This window comes from Austrofundulus limnaeus, unplaced genomic scaffold, assembly GCF_001266775.1.
Source record: "Austrofundulus limnaeus strain Quisiro unplaced genomic scaffold, Austrofundulus_limnaeus-1.0 Scaffold152, whole genome shotgun sequence".
NCBI lineage: Eukaryota > Metazoa > Chordata > Actinopteri > Cyprinodontiformes > Rivulidae > Austrofundulus > Austrofundulus limnaeus.
In genome coordinates this window covers 169,196-174,844 of record NW_013952554.1, presented here as the reverse complement: position 1 = coordinate 174,844, position 5,649 = coordinate 169,196, and the positions used below count along the sequence as shown (strand labels likewise).

General features: G+C 36.1%; 1 protein-coding gene across 2 annotated transcripts in view; it reads left to right on the top strand.

Moving 5' to 3' along the window:
* tanc1b (tetratricopeptide repeat, ankyrin repeat and coiled-coil containing 1b) overlaps window positions 1–5,649 on the top strand; it is a 96,525-nt gene that overhangs the window by 48,959 nt on the left and 41,917 nt on the right. The gene's annotated exons all lie outside the window — the stretch shown is intronic.

The following is a 5,649-nucleotide window of genomic DNA, read 5'->3' as shown; positions in this document are numbered from 1 at the left end:
TTATAAATGTATTTAAATAATTTTGTATATATTATTTTTGCTTATTTTATTACCTTTCATAAATGTAAAATGTTGGCATTTCAGACCTTGATACACTTAGCCCTGTTTCATTAATAATTCACTAAATACCATTAGTGGCTATCATTCATTTTTATATTAGCTGAATTATAGTGTTGAGCTGAAATATACAATAATAATAAAAAAAAAATCACAATCCAATCTCTTGCCCCATTCCTGATTTTATTATAGTTTTATTTTTATTTCTTGCACTTTCTGTATTGTCCTTAATTAGCTTTAATATGTTGTTAGACTCTACCCATGATTGCTATAAGGAGCATTTATGGCATTACTAAATGTGCAGTAATATTGTCTAACTGGCTTTGAAGATGGGGGCAGGGTGAGGTCTGGGGGGAACATCACCTTGTAGGTCTGAACTGAAATGGGGAAACAGGACTGAGGGTTCATTAAACAGTCCCCAGAGTTGGTGGTAATGAAACTCCAGCTTCTAATGAGCACCGGCTGGATTGTTTTCTTGGCAGAAGAGAGCTCAGACAGTTCTGTGGAGTCCGTCTGCTCAAGGTGTCTCCCATCCACCCCCCACTCCTCTTCCTTCGTCTTCATACTTGCAGCACTGAACCACATGGCTGCTATTTCACACCTGCTCATAAACTTCCTCAGGCAGCAGATAACAATGTTGTTTTGTTATTCCTTCCATTAGCAGCATGGTTACTGGAATAACAAAGTGTTTCCAGCTACCCTCCTGGTTTTCCATAACTCCGGGGCAGTGGAAGATGTCGAGAACAAATCAGACACTATCTAAGGAGCGTTTTTTTTTTTCTTTAGAAATGCAACAATTTTATATAATGTGCTCAGAAGAAGATGCAGTTGGTCTTTTGTCCCAGTTTTATTGTCTGCAGCAGAATCATTAATCATGTGATTTTCATTATTAGGTCTGAAAATGATTCACAAAATGTCAAGTGCTGGATTAATGTTTCTCTCCTCACACGTTAAGTTATTATGTTAGGTGAAGTTCTTTCAGTTGGTACCAATTAAGAAAGTAGGCTATTCACGATGAGAGAAGTTGATGAGCACCTTGAGAGCAATTCTCATAATCATTTTTCACCCATTTCAGTTTTGGATAATATTCTCCTCCTCACTGTGAAATTGTTTGAGGTTTATCAGATTAGACACTTTTCAAATTAAGTTTCCTTCCTTCTCAGGACTTGTTACAGGAGATTAGAAGGATTAGGATTTGTTGCATGCATGGTTCGTCCATAAGTACTGCTATTGAATCAGGATTAAATATACAGTATTTAGAGTCAAACTGTCAAGTAGCTGCAAAAAATTCAGTTTGCCTTTACACTGAACAAAACATTTCTAGTTTTTATTGTTTAAGCTATCATCTTGAAGGCAATTGGGCTTGATTTGATGCATAAACATGTTTGAAAAATCACAAAAAGCAGAATGAAAGATATTGTCCATCGGCCAACTGCCCACAATGAGATCCCCTGGAGCTGGACATTTAGTAAAACACAAATAAGACAGCCTGTCATTTTATAGTCACCGAGCTTTTTATTTTTATTTAATTTTTTTGAAAAGCTTCCCAATGTGAAAGAAAAAGAGCACATTATGGATACTGTTACTTGGTATTTAAGAGCCAAACGTAGTTAAAGTTTTACTGCCACTCATATCGATGATGCTTTTAATGCGTTTGGCCGTTATAGGAAGGACTGATGAATATACAGGCATTCATAAAATAAATTGGTCCCAGGGTTATTTATCCTCTTAATTCACACAAACTGAACATTTTACTTGTTTTAAGAAGTGGTTTTAATAAAGTGCTAAACAAGAAGCTAAACTGTAAATACACTGGCTGGGATTGCATGAAAACAAAAAGCTAAATGTAAAGGTTTGTATCCAGCTCTGTGCGCTGTATTGATTTTATTTAATTTTTTATTGGACCACTGCCTGTTTATTTATATGACCCATGAGCTTCTGGTCTGTTTGCCCTGAAGGTACTGTGTGTTGTGTGTTATCATATCAGCATTTTTCTTAGTTGCTATGTGACCACTTCAGGTCTTTAGCACATCATTGACCACTGATCGGTCCTCAGAAGTTGGTTGGTTTGAAGAACAGGTGATAACGTGTATTGCCAAGATTCAAAAATAAAGAGCTGGGGAGGTCAATTTAATCAGATTTAATTCCAAACTCAGAGTTCTTCTTCAATTTTATCCATTTCAATGTTAATTAAAGGTCTAATTTGTAGCAATAGATTATTCATAGATTAACTGTTTGCAGTTTCCCTTAAACACCACAGCTGCATCATTTTACTGTTTCACCCTGTTTCAGTGTCCATTTGCTCATTGAGTTTGGGGCTTCTGGCTTGAGTCACCTACAAAATGGATTATCATTTCAATAAGCCAATACATCATTGACTTTAATTGACCACATCATGTTATTTACATTTTTACACCAACATTAACATGTAAAATCACAATAAAAAGTAATTTTACCTGTTGTAAAACAAATTGCAAGAACACACATTTTGATAGTTCACATGATATACAGGGAATCTAAAAAGACTAAATCCACCTGTACGTATAACTTCCTGTTATATGAAGCTTCATTGTCATGCAGATTCTTAATCAACAAACCAATTAGCCTTCTGCATGTGGAGCACAAATACATCTTTGTACTTCGATTAGGTGCAAAACATTAACCTACTGATTTCTACAAATAATTCATTTTAGGTGTAATTATTTTAAAATGGGATCATTTTTTTCAACACACTTAATACTTTTCCTTAATTAAAAACATAAACATAATGTTTTCTGTGTGGSTCTTCTAATTAGTTTCTATCATAACCTTGATAGATTAATTTATGGTAAAAGCAGTCAAAYAAACACTTATTTACTGACTCCTTCRCTATAAATGTGGAGCATATACTGTATTGTTGTTCTTTGTAAAGATTGTATTTTACTCTAAATCTGCTGCAGTAAATTAGTTTACAAAGCTCTTATAATGTTGTAGTGCACTTCATATGTTCAAGCCTCCATCAGCTCTCAACAATAAGTGAGCAAAGTTCATTTGATTTTACTCCTTGTCAAATTTTTTTCATACACTTGAATAAATTACTAGCTGGAGATTTATAATTCTAGAATTACTGTGGCATTCATTAAGCATGACTATTTCTGCACTTGAACATTTCCCCTTAAAAGTTTAAATAAGCAGTGCAACATTTCCTATAAATGTTGATTTTATGATTGGTTTAAGTTTGTCTAGGGAATGACAAAATTCCCAAGCATAAGTCTAAATATGGGAAGGAAATGAGATCAATCAGGAAGGTCAAACAGGAATGAAGGGAACAAAAAGTTGTTCTCTTTTCTATTTTGGGAGAATGTCTGTCAGATTCCCTCACTGCCAGCATTGGTGCTTGGTTTCACATGGAGTACGATGCTCACTAGACCACTGAGCTATAAAACTCTCTTATACACTGCTTCACAAGACGGTTCAAAGCTGTCATCAAAATAAAAGATTGCTACTCTGTGGAATCTGGAGGATGAAACATGACACAAAAGCCTTTGAATGTGTGTCCAAACATTTAGCCTCTGAGATGAAACATATATAAGCAGCATGAATAAACACTGGATGATTTAATGAGGAGGTGCAGCATGTAGAGACAGGCATTAACTGAAAACAGGCAATTAGCTTCGTGTTTGTTTTTAACTTAAACCCAGTGTTTTAAAAATGGTCAGATAAAACAACAAAGCTGGTCTTGTCATTCTGAGTGACACTGATTCAGCTTAAGAGACGCACATCATTCCACTTCATGCTTTTTGGTGCTGCAGCAGTTTAAGGTGCTTTTACTTTCAGGTCTGATAAACTTTGTATAAACGTTACGCAGCACACTCGTCTCTGTTTTAGAAAAACTAAAATCAACTGATTACCTACTGATAGACTCTCTGAGATGTCCTCATTATGTGTAAGAGAATTGTCCTGTATGGTGCATGTCTGTTCTCAGTTCAAAGTCCGGTCATGCTGTCCTCGAAGTGATACGGCCTTCAAACTATGACAAGAACGGTGGCACTGTTTTGTCTTACTGATAGGTTTTGTTCAAACGAGCACTCTGATAATCTGAGGTCAGGCAGAGCGTACCGCTTGGATCTGCTTGACATTTCATTTCTTAAAAAAAGTTACAAACCAACAAGCTACCTGTCACCCTTACATTTGTCATGACTGTTTACATGTTCAGTCATGTAAACCATTTTCATTGCACTGATATGAAATGTCTACCTTTTTGTCCACCTGGCTACCAGTTAGCTCAGTTCTTCCCTGCATCATTTTCACTACAGAATGTAACCTTTTGACTCGAGGAGGATCAGCTGAACAAAACACATGACTTCTCTGCGAATGTGTGTGAATTTAATTTCATTCAGTTGTTGACTGTTGCTCTAACTAAGTTTTAGGAGACTTTCAGTACAGAAAGACACGACAAATAAAGTGAACTCAGGTGGGCAGAGTGAAATTAGCAGAAAATGAATGTGTAAATCCACTTTCACACTTAATAAACGTGCTCCTGTCTTCATTTGTCATGAACACAATATGCAGTAAATGAGCTCGGATCAAATAACTGTGATTAACTGGATGCTATAAATTTTGTTCTGGAGTTTTCAACGACTTCTGAAAACAAAGAAGTGTATCRGTGTCGCTGCAGAGACGCTGTTCTTCATGCCCACAGTTGATGATCCTCTGACTAATCAGCTGTCTGCATTCCTTCTTTGTCACCGTATGGTTTCAGATTGACTTGTGAGCCTCAATTACAGTGTGAGAAAGGGAAAAACTTTAATTACAAGATAAAACACATGATGGAAAAGCTGAAATAAGTGAGCTTTAATGATTAATAATTGGATTGTCATGAAATTGCAAAAAAAATTGCATTATTTTCTTTGTGAATGCTGTTTAGTTTAAAAAAAACTCACAATATATATATATATTACAAAAATGTATTCAAGTCTGGTGACTCATTATATATATATTTTTTTTAATTCTGTTGAGGCCTGAACCATTGGACTTGTTTGTATTAAATCAGATTTTCTGTCAACATTATTAATACCTTGAAGACAGAGGGCAGAGGAGAAAATGAAAGTGAGGAGGAGAAGGTGCTGATAGAGAGCTGCATAATAAGCTTTTGGACCTTGCTCACTCCAAGTCATTTAACCAATAATCAAACTGTCTGACAGCTCTGAGATGATGCTTTGACTTCACTCAGTTCACTCTATATTCCCACACTATATTCATGGACTATGACACGACATCTTTTTGTATAATATGTAAAAGCGTGTAAGACAGAAACTAAATAGTTGCATCTGCTGCATTTTTGTCACCCCAGCTTCCAAATAGCAGCTCAAAGTTGGCTTAACTGTCCAGAATGAGGACCAAAGTTAGTTTGGGCTTTGCTGGTGAAAGCCTGGGTCCACTCATTGATATTCAGATGAGTGAGAGCTGTAAACAAGCAGAAAGCCCTGGTATTGGCACTCAAAGCATGTTGCAGGACACACAAACACACACGCGCACACACAGATAGCCTCTGCTTTAACAATGCTAGACATTCACATGTATACACACACACACACACACACACACACACAC